At 35.9% G+C, this 15595-nt stretch overlaps 1 protein-coding gene across 1 annotated transcript in view; it reads left to right on the forward strand.

Annotated features, from left to right (window-relative positions):
- Nucleotides 1-15595, forward strand: part of FAF1 (Fas associated factor 1) — a 618418-nt gene that overhangs the window by 297743 nt on the left and 305080 nt on the right. The window lies entirely within an intron of this gene.

The following is a 15595-nucleotide window of genomic DNA, read 5'->3' on the forward strand; positions in this document are numbered from 1 at the left end:
ATACACAAAAGAACAGATGGAGAAAAGAATGGAAAAATATGGGCAATATCTCAGGGAATTGAATGATAACATGAGATGCATGAATGTACATGTCATGGGTGGCCCAGAAGGAGAAAAGAAGGGAAAGAGGGCAGAAGCAATAATAGAGGAAATAATCAATGAAAATTTCCCATCTCTTATGAAAGGCATAAAATTACAGATCCAAGAAGCACAGTGTACTCCAAACAGAATAGATCTATGCCAAGACACTTGATAATCAGATTATCAAATGTCAAAGACAGAGAGAATCCTGAAAGCAGCAAGAGAAAAGTGATTCATGACATACAAAGGAAACTTGATAAGACTCCATGGTTTCTGTTGAGAAACCATGGAGGCAAGAAGAAAGTGGTGTGATATATCTAAGATACTGAAAGAGAAAAACCGCCTACCAAGAAGCCAATAACCAGCAAAACTGTCCTTCAAATATGAGGGAGAGTTTGAAATATTTTCTGACAAACAGACAATGAGAGTTTGTGAACAAGATACTTACTCTACAGGAAATATTAAAGGGAGCACTACAGACAGATAGGAAAAGACAGGAGTGAGAGGTTTGGAATACAGTTTTGGGTGATGGTAGCACAACAATGTAAGTACACTGAATGAAAATGACTGTGAGTATGGTTGAAAGAGGAAGGTTAGGAGCAAATGGGACACCGGATGGAAAGAGGAAAGATAAAGACTGGGACTGTATAACTCAGTGAAACCTAGAGTGCTCAACAATTGTGATAAAATGTACAAATATGATTTTAAATGAGGGAGAACAAATGAGTGTCAACCTTGCATGATGTTAAAAATAGGATGGTATTGGAGAAAAAAATATAATCAGTGCAAACTATAGACTATAGTTAACAGAATCATTGTATTATGCTTCCTTTAATGTAACAAAGGCAGCATACCAAAGGTAAATGCCTTTAAGAGGTGTCGTAAAGGAGGGGTATGGGACTCTTGGCATTGGTGATGTTGTCTGGCTCTTTTATTCTACTTTAGGTTAACTCTGTCTTTCCTTTTGTTGTTTTTAGCTGTCATGTTTGTTTGTTTGTTTTTCTTTTTCTTTCTGTTTTGTCTCTCTACTTTCTTTGACTCTTGTTCCTTCTTTGTCAAAGGAATGGAGATGTCCTTATATGGATAGTGGTGATGGGGGTGAATACATAAATATATGACTCTACAGGGATCCATCATGTGTTTACTTAGGACAGAAAGTATGGTGGGTGAATAAAACTGTCTTTAAAAAAAAACGGTTTGAAGAAACCTTGAGGGCACTACATTGAGTGATATAAGTCAGACACATAAGGACAAATATTGCATGGTCTCAATGATATGAACTAATTATAATATGTAAACTCATAGACATGAAATATGTTACCAGGATATACAATGAGGTTAACAAATGGGTAGCGGTTGCTTATTATGAGCAGAATGTTCAACTAGGTTGAAGTTAAGTGTTTAGAAATGGACAGAGGTGATGGCTGCATGTTACTGCATGTTACTGCATGTTATGAGAAGTACTAACTGTGTTGAATGGTATGTGAGTGTGGTAGAAAGGGGAAGCTTAGAGTCACGTATGTTGCCAGAAAGAAAGTTGGAGGTTAAAAGATGGGAATGTATAAAACAGTGAATCTTTTGGTGGACAATCTCCATGATTAACAGTACAAATATTAGAAATCTCTTCATGAACTAGAACAAATGTATGACACTATAACTAGAAATTAATAATAGCGGTATATATAGGGAAAAAGTATATACCTATTGCAAATTATGTACTACAGTTAGTAGTATTTTAATGTTCTTCCATCAATGGTAACAAATGTACTATACCAATACTATGAGTCAATAATGGAGCGGGGGTGGTTAGGGGTATGAAGGATTTGAGTTTTCTTTTTTTTGTCTTTATTTCTTTTCTGGAGTAATGAAAATGTTCTAAAAATTGAAAAAAAAGTTTTGGTGATAGATGCACAGCTGTATGATGGTACCTTGGGCAATTGCTTGTGCACTTTGTGTCTTTGGATAATTGTATGGTAAAATTAAATTTAAAAAAATCAGTGGCCAAATTGGGGAACAAAACTCGTTTAATATCCAGGCAAGCTCCCAATGGAGGATGTGGCTTGGACTTGGGTCATAAGTGGAATCTTTTACCTCTCATTGCAATGTCAATCTTAAGACCCACATTCTCAGGTGACCTATAGAAAAGGTTGAGTGGGTCTTCAGAGTCTATGGATTGATGCAGTAGGCCCAGTCAGTGGAAAAGAGAGGTTGTAGAGCTCATGGCACACCTTGTCCAGGGTGTACCTACCATAAGGGGGTAGGAAGTAGAAGAACATTTACTGTACTGTGGCACAGGAAGTGAAAGAGGAAGCAGCTGTTTCATTCCTCCTGTGTTCTGTGAAACCTAATTTAGTCCAGTGTAACCTTGTGAATGATTGTAATACCTTCCTCCAGGAGAAGCAAATCTAAAATGGAGGAAAAAATGCTGCAAGGGCTCTCATTAAAACTCCCTCTTTGGGAGAAGCTGCTTGGGCAGAAATTTGATCCTCCTTTGAGCAGAGGCAGAAGCTTGAGGAAAAGCAAAAGAAACATTCCCCTCATGATCCTTGAGGTCACTTCCTACTTTTAATGTTTGATATGCACTCCATTACACCCATTAAGCATTGTACAATAAGGGAAAGACTCTGAAGTATTCCTTCTCTATCTCTGCTTCTTGTAAGCATCTATTCAGAGATGAGCAACTGCCAATGGGAATCCTTTAGCTGAGTATTTTTATTTTTGAACTAGAAAAAAGTGGTAGATTTTAAACTTTTGAATAACTGATAATTTGCTCATGTCATTTGAAATGGTTGTTTTATGAGTGTTATCTTTTTCTTGGTGGCTTTTTAGTGATCAATATTTGTGAGGTTTTGGCAGTGTGACAGGAAGGGAGACCTTTAAATGGCCTGTACATGACAGTTTCCAGAAAACTATATATACAAGTAAATATTCTGAACAGATCAATTAGTTTTTCCATCCAGAATGATTTACAAAACAACTTTTCTGTTTGTTTTTCACAAAGGATATATGTCAATGTTTTAAGTTACCTGTGTTGTAATCATAACAGTGCATGATTTGGTATATCACAACAAAACTTGTCATTTTTCTAGAATTAATTGATGTAAGTGTTTCAAGTATGTTATTGTGATTACTGTTCAAGTTAAATTTAATTTTGTGGGCATTATTATTAGATTTTTTAAAAGTGAAAATGGAAGTATTGTGTTGGTAAATGTTTCTTACATAAAGGGCTACTTAAAGTGACTCATTTTAAGAAGAGGACATTTCCTTAAATTTATACATTCTGGATGAAAGGAAAGACTTGTCCCCAATTAAAGTATCAATGGAAATCACAACACAATTGGAAGTGATGTACCAAACCCATTTGTACACTGTACTGTCTGTTACAATTAGCTTGTTAGCATCACACTTTGAAAAATAACTGTAGATATTCTGTGTGGTTGATATAATGGACTATCAGAAATTTGGTCCTAATTCATGAAACAAAATAAATATATCTGTAAGCATAATTTCTTTTTGCTTTCTTTCATATTTTGTCCAGGAGGATGGGATTATGTTTTGACAGTTTTGCTATGAACTACTTGATGGATCACAATGTATCACTATCACTACTAATTACCAAATTTTGATGAATCATATATACTTTGATTACTGCATTTTACTGAATCCAATATATCACTTTATTGATAAGCTGTAATTATAGACGTAAGGCCATCATGAGAAATGTTAGTAAGAGTTATGTGAAACTAAATGTTTGTTTATTTAGACATATTTAATTGCCAGCAAATAAAGCAATTAAAGGTAGCTGCAGAGTAAGAGGCCAACCTTCGTTGAACACGATTTTAAGATTGTTACAGAACTTGTGGTGATGATAACATGGTGTCTCGGAGGATGTTAACAACTGTAGCATAGTGTTAATTAAGAATGATGTAATCTGCAGCTCAGAATTATTAGTATCATATGTTAGTTTAGCTGGACAGGAGCAAAACCCAGTTTCAGTTATGATGAGTGCTCAAGTCATATTAATAGTGGAAAGATTAACATTTTATTTTTATGCTGCTCCTGAGACAATTTAGAAATCCTGAATGAAATACAGTCAAATGTAAACATCAAGGCCTTAGCTCATTTACATATGGGCCAGATTTTCAAACTGATTGCTGTTTGAACCTAATCTGTCATTGCTGGTTGCATTAGCTACAACAAACATTACATTTACATATTGATTTCTTATTTTGTGTTAATGTAAATAATCCATAATTATAGTAAATTTGGTCTTTTGTTGACAAGAGCTCATACGACTGTAAATTTAGAATAGAAATTTAAATTGCCATGTGTCATGATTTTTAATTTAAAATCTCAGTGTATCCGAAAGGATAAAAAGATCATCATGGATCACAAAATATTCCCAAAAAGATAAAAAAGAAAAAAATTTTTAAGACCTTTAGAAAGATATAAATTGTAAAGTATTAATGGAAAATTCAAGAACACACTCAAAGATTATTATTTACATTTTTATAATTAAAATTCACAGTAATTTGATTATTCTTGCTTCAATATCAGGTTGTATTTAAAAACAAAATCTAGCGGAAATAAACCTGTAAGTCTATTTTATATTGATATTTTTGTTCACAATATCCAGTGCAAGAGAAGAAATAGCATACACATACAGCAGGAATGAAACGAGATTTTCAGTCCCTTTAATGGTGTTAATAGTTTGCTCATCTTAACTACACATACAGCATTGACTTGAGAAGTATAATTTTACTACCAATAACCCATATGTGTCAGTGGACATGCGGTATTAGTAAATAACAATGGCAACATGGTTTTCTGTGGTTTCCATTTACATTGATTAAAAGTGTGTTGTATTTTTGAAGTTAAAAATATAGGGCCCATGTAATTGCAAAATGGTAGCTATCAGATTATTCAAGCATAATTTTTTGTTAGTATTTTTTGAGTTGTAATTTACATAAAATAAATGCATAGTTCTTAAGTGTCCTTAAGTTATACAGGTTTTGACAAAACCATCATGTTTTCTACCATGGGTTTTAATAGCAGTGTTTAAATTTGGATGTGTATATACAGGTGTCTAAAGGCAGCCAGCCATTTAGAAACCTTTGTTGAACTGATGGCACCTGTTTAATTGAGTGCTATGAAAAAGCCCTGAAGCCCAAGTCTGAGTTTGTTGTCTTTCCTAGTCTAGTTGTTTAATTTTAATGAATTTATCCTTTATAACAGTGAATGCTTCTCCTGCTTCCTAGAACTGTTAATGCTTTAATAGGAGGACCATGGTTTAGCCTGGACAACTCTGTCCACTAAAGACTTTAAGAGGGAGTTCTTGATTCAAGGAATTGCTGGAGAGGAAATGTTTAAGTTATTCTCATTGGTGCAAGACACCCTGTCTACTACTATGCTACCCTATGAAATGCTTCTGCTCTATTTGGCAGGACGGAAGCCATTCCTCCTCTTCATCAGGAATTGTTTAGAGGTTTATAGTATATGGTGATCAAATGATTGTTTCATTACCGTGAAACCTTGAAAAATCACTGAGTATATGTATTTAAATAGCCCTGTGCTTTCTGTGTAAGTGGGTTGCTAAGGTACTCTTTGAATGTGAAATAAGCTTGTGAAAGCCAAGACAGTAAAGAGTGCTACATTTATTTTCTTAGTGAATATTGTTACTGATTCTGTCAATACTTGGTATATGGAAGCTAGTGATTTATGGTTTTGTATGTTCACATATATGAAAATAACTGTACTAGTAACTTCAAATTTATTGGGGTCTTTGTGTTAAAATTTGTTATATGCTATTTTCTCCTTATTGAAAAAAAAAAAAAAAAAAACTGGAGAGGAATATAAAATGTATTAAATTAAGCCAGTGAATTTTAATGAAATTGACACTCACTAAAAGGTAAGTATTTTTACAGATGATTTTTCTATTCCCAGTAAGTGTTTATAATTAAATTGGATCGGGATCTCCCTATGTATAGATGGACATAACAGCTAATGAAAGAACATTGGAAGCCTAAGACTTTTGGACAAAGAAGGAAGCTTAGAGAAAGGATGTCTGCTGAAGCTATTTTTAGACTATATTGGTGCTTAGCTTTAGTTATAATGCTACAAAACTTTAGGAAAGTTGATATCTCTATTGTGCCCTCTCTTATATCCTCCTCCTCTCCCTACTCCCACCATTTTCAAATTAAGAAACTAGCTAGGAGAATTATGAGCTGTTGTATATGAAAATGGCTAACATTTTTCTTACTAGCTTAATAATGTTAGCTTTCCCTTTGTTTTTGTTTTTGTTTTTTTTGTTTTTTTTTTGTTTGTTTGCTTGTTTAGCAAATAGCCACTATTTCAGAGCCTAAGGGCAAGGGCTATGTTTCAGATTACATTTTAAACATTAATTTCAGTCTGCATCTGAGCATAGAGCAAGGACTGGTAAGTTCTAATGGCTCTCCTGTTTGTAGATACAAAACCGTTTCCTTATTGGTAAATGCAAATATTCCATTTGAAAGAAAAGTCATAATGAGGAATAAAAAATTAAAAACCAGTGAGTAGGGAATAATATGTTCTATCAAAACTATTTATTGTATTGAGTTAAAAACCTCAAACTGCTTAAAAACATCTCTACATTTGCTTATACATTTCCTTCTATATTGGAGAGAAAATATGCTATTAGGGGAAAAAAAAAAACCTCTTTCGTATTATTTCTCACCTAACTACTTTGGTTGGCAATCAAAGTAGTATGACTACTCTAAAGGTCAAAAGTTAAAGCAGCATGAATGACTTTGTATTTTGAAGGTAAAAGATTTTGCTCCTGGATGCAGCAACTTAGAACTCAAATGTTCTTAGCAGCAGTAGCTAGAATTAATCTTCCTAGACAATATTTTAGTAATAAAGGCTTTGCAAATTATGCATATCAGCATGGTAAATTCCTTACAGCCGTCCCAACCCTCTCCTCAATCCCTCCCAATCTACCCCATGCTCCCTACCCCAAGATATAACCCTTAAAAAACAAAGAAACAAAACTTACTCAAAACGTATCTGTAGATTCATATGTAAAGGTAAAGGAAAGATAAATGGAAAGCCTTCTTAGTCTAATTTAGGTATTCTTCCTAATACCTTTGGAAAATATACTTCTTAGCACTATATGTGAATTTTAAGTTTGCTTTTCTGCCCCTTTCTCAATAAACTCAATGAAGGCAAAACTATGGTCTTACTGGTTTCCCATCCCTTGTATCTGGAGAACAAATCATATAAAGTGTAGTTGTTGAGATGAGTTAGTCCTGGGTCACCGCCACTTGTTATTTGTGTGACGTTAAGCAAGTAATTTAACATCGCTTTCCTCATCTGTAAAATGGAAATGATAATAACTTCTTAAAGTTGGTATGACACTCTCAATGTCTGATACATAGTAGTACTTGTTAAGGCTAGCCATTATTATTAATGGCTAAGCTAATGAATCAGGCTGGAGCCCTGAAGTTGCAGACAATGCTCTCAGCTGACTCCTCCAAACAAACCATCCTTATAGAGCAACACCAACACAAGACCTGTGTAAAAAAGAAAACTATTGGTCTAGACGACGTTAGGCACAATATATGGTTGTATTCAGTGTATCAAAGATTCTACCCTGTATGAATTCCTGCAGGGAATGGAACTAAAACATAAAAAATAACTGCTACAAAAGCACTATCACTCCTTTTACTGATGTTTTACTGTCCTTGTAAGATTTTAAAGTATTGGGTGCCCCTCAAAAGTATTCTATTTTCAGTAAGTTGTATTAGGTAGTTTTGCAACTTATTATAAAACTTTCCACTTGGCTTTTAAAATTTTGATATTCTTAATTCTATAAAGAAGGAATTATTATCATTTTCCTGAAGATGAAATTGAGACTTGACACAGTAGTTAAGTGACCAAAACGGGCCTTGTATTTGATAGACAATAAATACTGTTAAAAGAATAAGTGACTGGCTTGTCAAGATCAAACAACTATTCAGTGTGGAGCAGGGATTAAACCTGGCTCTGTGACTCTCGAGCAGTTTAAAGCCATACATATTTTTCTTGCCGACTTACCCTCCCCTAGAGCTATCTGAGAATTGTAGAGCTATACTAAATTGGTGTTCTTCTGAAGTAGTCTGGCAGTCAGTGCTGGTCCTGGCACACTTTTCTGCAAAGTTATTGTAGAAGTCTGCCAGTCATGATCAAGAAAGATATCTAAGGAATGGCATAAAGGCAAGCACTAAAAATATTAAACGTATCTGTGGATTCATATGTAAAGATAAAGGAAAATATATATAATAATCAAGATTTCTGGAACTCTGAGCTCCTTAGCCTAGCATTTGAAGCCCTCCATGATGTAGGTCCTTAATATTTTTGAAGTGTTCTGTTTCATAAACCTTTCTTTACATTCTTCCTCTTATACTCTTCCACATTGCTTTCTCTGCATTTCCATATATATTCTCCTGTCGCTACTTCTGTTCAAACTATTGTATGCCTGAAATAATCCTCCATATCTACTTGTCAAATTACTATCTCTCCCTCTTCATAGTACATCAAAGACCCCCTCTCCCTTCTCCACAATCCCCCACTTCTAACTGTTGGAACTTTTTGATAGTCTATCTGGAAGTCAGTGATGATGACTTTTTCTTAAATGCAGTTTTATTGAGATATATTCACACACCATACAATCCATCTGGAGTATATAATCAGTGACTCACAGTATCATCACATAGTTGTACATTCATCACCACCCTCAATTTTAGAACATTTTCGTTACTCAAAAAAAAAAAAAAAAAAAATCAAAACCAAAACATCCCATACCCTTACCCCCACCACCACTGTTGACCCCTAACATTGGTGTAGTGCATGTACTACTGTTGATGAAAGAATATTAAAATATTACTGTTAACTATAGTCTATGGTATACAATAGGTGCATTTTTTCCCATATAACACTCTGTTGTTAACTCCCTATAATAGTGTCTTCTTTGACCCACTGATTGTTTAAGAGAGTGTTGTTTAACCTCCATATATTTGTGAATATTCCAGTTCTTCAACATCAGTCCATTATGATCAGAGAAAATGCTTTGATAATTTCAATCTTTTTTAATTTATTGAGATTGGTTTTGTGACCCAGCATATGGTCTATCCTGGTGAATGTTCCATGAGCACTTGAGAAGAATGTATATGCTGCTGTTTTGGGGTGCAGTGTTCTTTATTTGTCTGTTAGATCTAGTTCATTTATCCTGTTATTTATGTTCTCTATTTCCTTACTGAGCCTCTGTTTAGATGTTCTGTCTATTGAAGAAAGTGATGTGTCAAAGTCTCCCACTATTACTGTGGAGGCTTCTGTTACTCCCTTCAGCTTTGCCAGTGTTTGCCTCATGAACTTTGGGGCACCTTGATTAGTTGCATAGATATTCATGATTGTTATTTCTTCTTGATGAATTACCCCTTTTATTAATATATAATGTCTTTTTTTTTCTTTTAACATTTTTGCATTTAGAGTCTATTTTGTCTGATTAGTATAGCTACCCCAGCCTTTTTTTTTTGGTTACTGTATTTTCCATCCTTCCACTTTCAACATATTTGTATCTTTGGATCTAAAATGAGTCTTGTAAACAGCATATATATGGATCATATTTTTTATCCTGTGCCAATCTGTGTCTTTTGATTTGGGAGTATAAACCGTTAACATTCAATGTCAGTACTGTAAAGGCAGTACTTACTTTAGCCATTTTTGGCTTCTCTTTGAATCCTTTTAGTTACTCTTACTGATAATCTTCATTTTCTATAGTTTCCTCCAAGCCTCTCTCTCCTGTCTTTTCAGCCAGCAGAAATCCCTTTAGTATGTCTTTAGGGCAGGTCTCTTTTTGACAAACTCTTTCAGCTTCTGTTTGTTGGTGAATATTTTAAATTCTCCCTCATTTTTGAAGGCTTTCAAGATAAATTTTTTCTTTTTCAGTGTCTTAAATATATTGTACCACTGCTTCTCACCTCCATGGTTTCTTTTTTTTTTAAATTCAGTTTTATTGAGATATATTCACATACCCTACAGTCATCCACAGTGTGCAATCAGTTCACAGTACCATCATATAGTTGTGCATTCATCACCACAATCAATTTTGAACATTTTCATTACTCCAAAAAATAAAAAATAAAAATAAGAATAAAAATATAAGTTTAAAAAAACACCCAAAACATCCCATCTCCCCTATTATTCATTTAATTTTTGTTCCCATTTTTCTATTCATCTGTCCATACACTGGATAAAGGGAGTATGAGCCGCAAGGTTTTTCCACCTCCATGGTTGCTGATGAGAAATCAGCACTTAGTCTTATTTGGCTTCCCTTCTATGTGGTGTATCACTTTTACCTTGCTGCTTTCAGAATTCCCCCTTCCTCTTTGACATTTGACAGTCTGATTAGTACATGTCTTGGAGTGCGTTTATTGAGATTTATTATGTTTGGAGTACATTGGGCTTCTTGGATTTGTGTATTTATGTATTTTATAAAGGTTTGGAAATTTGGGGCCATTATTTCCTGAAATATGCTTTCAGGCCCTCCTCATTTCTCTTCTCCTTCTGGGACACCTAAGATGCATATGTGTGTGTGCTTCATATTGTCAAACATTTCCCTGAGACCTTGCCCCAATTTTTTACTCTTTTTCTCCAGCTGTTCTTTTGTCTGTTTGAGTTTGGATGCTCTGTCTTCTAGCTCGCCCATCCTTTCTTCTGCCTCTTCATATGTGCCATTGTGTGTCTATAGTGTATTTTTAATTTCATCTTTTGTGTCTTTCCTTTCCATAAGATCTGTTATTTTTCCTTATATACTTTCAAATTCTTCTTTATGTTCACGCAGTGTCTTCTTAATATCCCTTATCTCTTTAACTGTCTCATTGAATTCATTTAGGATATGTGTTTGAGCATCTTTGATTAGTTGTACCGAATTCTATATCTCCTCTGACTTAATTTGTTCCTTTGCCTGGGCCATATCTTCCAAAAAGCTCCCCTTTTTATCCTTTCTTGCCACCAGGCTGCACTTTCTGGCCTGCCCTGCAGATGACACTCTTAAGCTACCTGTTCCCCTCAGCCCTATGAAGGCAGGCTGTTATGGCTCTTTACCTGTGGAAATATGGCCCCTAGTTGGTGTCTGACTGGGACAGGCTGAAACTGTAGGATCCCGTGTTCTCACTTTGCCGGTCAATATCTGGCTCAGTGCTGGGCTGTGTCCTACTCTGTACGTGGGGTGGAGGACTCCAATAGCCATTCTAGTCTGCAGCTGCACCTCCCAGGCAAGGATTGGGTGGCTGGCCACTGCTTCCTTTGGGGGTGGGGGATGGGCACCAGGAGCTGTGGATGAAATTACTCACAGTATCTGACCACGGTTTCTCAGTCTCTTCCTCCCAAACCTTAAATGTCATCTCCCCAGAGAGGCCTTCCCCAACTGTTCTGTTCAAAGTAATCCCCTTCACCTGCCCCCACCTCTGTTACATTTTCTTTTATAATCCTGTTTTATTTTCTTCACAACACTTAGCATTCTCTGTAATTGTTTGTCTGCTTTATTATTGGTTGTCTCCTGTCCCTTAAATCTAAGTTTCATGAAGGCAGGGACAAGTTTTTCTTGCTTTACAATGTATCCTTAGCAACTAGAACAAGCAACGTCATGCACATATTAGGTGCTCAGTAAATGTGGGTTAAGGGAGTGAATGAATATGCTTGCTATCTTCTTCCATACATCATTTCCTTGTTTAAAGGTGCCACTCATCTCTCTTCCCCAAACAAAACAAAACAAAACAAAATTTTCTTCATTTCCAAGTAATAAATTCTAAACTCCTGTTTCTTTTTCGTATTTCAGTTTACACATTTCTTCTCCTCTGAAGCTTTTCCATCTCCTTCTTTCTCTTCTCATAAGGCATAGTTAAACACTTCCTTCTCAATTCTCATTGTACATATTAACCATTCTCCTTGGTTGTTTATATATCTGCTCCCATTAGAATTTGAAGCTTTTCATGGGCAGAAACTACTATTTGGATTGGTTTCCTTAACACCTGGACTAATAGTAGCAAGGCATTGAGTTAATGTTGGTAACTGAGTCAAAAACAAAATCTTAACTCCCATGGTACTTTTCCAAAAGGCAATATTGCTGTATGGGATACAAAGCCTCTTGCCTTCTGGAAATCTACAGTTTATTCATTATTCAATAAATATTTGTCTGCAGTGAACCAGGCATTATGCTGAAGTGCTATGAATAGAAGGACAAAGATTCCCGTCTCAAGAAACTCTTATTTTAGTTGGGTATCATTTTCTTTGATATTTCATGCAGTATATTAGAATTAACTACCTATTTGTAATCTATAATTAACACGTGAATTCTGATAGACAGTAGGAAGACTTTTGAGGAGTCTAACTACCTTATTTTAATCTTTGTGTTTTATGTATGTTTATCACATGGTTGTACATTGGCAAAAGAGGGGTGAGGAAGGCCAGAACCTTGTGGCACACACAAAATATTTTACTGATGCCATAGACATGGGCATAATTATACTTGAGGCTGAAGTAAAGATTATTTAGACATGGTAGAGGTACATTAAAAAAAAAACCTTTTTATTTTGAAATACTTTCAAATTTATAGGACAGTTACAAAAATGATACAAACTGCATACAGAGAACTCTACCACATCCATAAACCTCCAGAAAACTAGATCTACCAACTTCCACTTTTTGTCATGTTTGCCATATCATTGCATCAATCCATTAATCCCTCTACCCATCCATCCATCTATCCATGCACCCTTCAGTACACTCTCCAAATACGCAAGCATAGGCCACACCCTTCATGCTCCCTGACCCAACACTGTCGTGAACATATCCCAAGAACTAGGATGCCCACCCTTTCAACCACCCCATGTACAGTCAAGCTCAAGAAACCCAACACTGATATAAAGCCCACATTCTACATTCCAACCTTCTCACACTTCCCAAAACATCCCCCTTGTTTCCCTCTCTTCTCCTACCAGCTCCCATCTAGTATCACATATGGCATCCAGTTGTCACCATCTCCACAGTTGACCATTCTCCCTTCTTAATTGTGGGAACATACCAACCAAACTTCCCCATCTCAAGCACTCTGAAGAATATCACCCAGTTATTTCTTTGAGTATTCTCTCTCTCTACATCCACACCATTGTGGAACCCCCACCACCCTTCACCAAAATCCCCCCATCTTCCCATGTAGAAACCCCATGTCTCCTATGCATCAAGTCTCCATTTCTCTTTCTCCCCCATCCCTGGCTGTCTGTATTGTAACTTCTGTCCTTGTGAACTTGCTTAGTCTCTATTGCCTTTGTAGTCACCAAGGGGCTTAAATTTAACATCCTGAATCTGTAACACTCTCATTTGCTTAGGTATCAACTTAACTACAATGGTTAAACTATGTGGTTCTTATCACAAATTGCATGTTTATACATTATGATTCCAAAACCACTGATTTAGCATTACATTTTATGTATTTGCCTTTTAGATCCTGTAGAAAGTAAAAAGTGGAGTTACAAAACAAAGATATAATAGTATCAGCATTTATTTTTACCCATGTTGTTGTCATTACCAGAGATCCTTATTTCCTTATGTGGTTTCTATCTATTGCCTATTGTCCATTCCTTTCAACCTTCAGAACTCTCTTTTGCATCTCTTGTAGGGTTGGTCTAGTAGGGAAAAAGTCCCTCAGCTTTTGTTTATTTGAGAATGTCTTAGTCTTGCCCTCATTTCTGAAAGACAGTTTTGCCAAATGTAGAATTCCTCGTGGGCAGTTTTTTACTTGTAGCACATTAAATATGTCGTCGCACTGCCTTCATGCCTCCATGGTTTCTGATGAGGAAATGGCACTTAATCTTATTGAGGCTCCTTTGTATGTGACACATTGCTTCTCTCTTGTGACTTTCACAATTATTTTTGGCATTTGACAGTTTGATTATACTATGCCACCTATTCCAGTGTATCCTGTTTGAAGTTCATTGAGCATCTTGGATGTGTATATTCATGTCCTTCACTAAATTCGAGAATTTTCAGTTATTTCTTTGAGTATTCTCTCTTCCCCTTCTCTCTTTCTTCTCCCTTTGGAACTCGTGCAATGCATAAATCGGCATGCTTGTTGATATCCCATGGATTCCTTAGGCTCTGTTCACTTTTCTTCATTATTCCCTCTTCTTCTCAGACTGGATGAGTCCAATTCTCTCATCTTTAAGTTCACTAATTCTTTCTTCTGCCAGCTCCAGTCTGCTGTTGAATCCCTCTAGGGAATTTTTAATTTCTGTTACTATGGTCTTCAGGTCTGTTTGGTTCCTTTTCATAATTTCTGTCTCATTATTGATATTTTCTTGTTTTCTTCTATGGTTTTCCTAATATCCTTTGGTTCTTTGACCAAGTTTCCTTTAGCTCTGAGGATATTAAGGAACATTTTTTAAAACTCTTTGCCTGGTATGTTCCATGTGTGGTACTCCTCATTGATGGTGTCTAATGCTTTAATCTTCTCCTTTTCATGGGTCATCACCTCCTCTTTCTTTGTATGTTTTATATTCTTTTGAAACCTGGCCATTTTGATATTTTATTGTTGTTAGTGCAATTTAGACTGTTCCTTAAGTTTGTATCCAACTGGTGTTATGACAAAGTTTTCTTTGAATGCCAGAAGCTAACCAAAAAAAAAAAAATCACTTTCTAGTCTTTGCAGATGACCTGTATGAGCACTCTCCTTCAGAGCTTATCCAAACAATAGTTTAGAGAACAGCTCCAGGCCAAAGCATAGGGGTCTCCCTGATGCTTTCTGCACTTGCATGTTTCCTTGAGCATGCTTGTGTGTCCCTAAGAATTCCCCTGTCCACATGGATATGAATGCCTTCTCTTCCATAGCAGTTTCCTCATGATCCTGGGCACTTGCTCTGTATGTCCTACAGCCAACAATCCCTTGCCCCAGGAAGCCATTTGACTGCTTCCCAAGGCTTTCTGAAAGAGATCTCTGTAAACTGCCTTCTACAGTCAGGGCAAGTTTTTAGACAGTGAGCCCCTCAGGCTACCACCAGAGAGATTGTCAGATATACATGCTCCCAGTATGCGCACAAGGATTACTGCACTGAGATCTGCACTGGGAACACAGGCCAGCTCCGCGCCAAGCCCTTAAGTCTTTATCGTCATATACAAATAGAACCAAGATGTAGGTTTTCTATTTTATGTTGCTAATTTCGTATACTCTTTATGGTTCTGACATATTTCCTACATTTTGGCATAGGATTTCAGAAACGTTGCTCTGAATTCTACAGTTTCTTAGTTCTTTATATTGCTGAGTCCTAAATGAAAGCATAATTATTTCGAAAATATTTTGGCGTAACTAGGAAAGTTCCATAGATTTTAGTATCTTCTGAATTTTGACTGAAACCGTATTTCCACCCTTGTACAAAATGCATGGGTATAAACAATAGTTCATATTTCTTTACTTCCAGAATGACTCTTTTACTTGGAATTGAACCAG

Source organism: Choloepus didactylus, chromosome 2 (genome assembly GCF_015220235.1).
Source record: "Choloepus didactylus isolate mChoDid1 chromosome 2, mChoDid1.pri, whole genome shotgun sequence".
Classification (NCBI taxonomy): domain Eukaryota; kingdom Metazoa; phylum Chordata; class Mammalia; order Pilosa; family Megalonychidae; genus Choloepus; species Choloepus didactylus.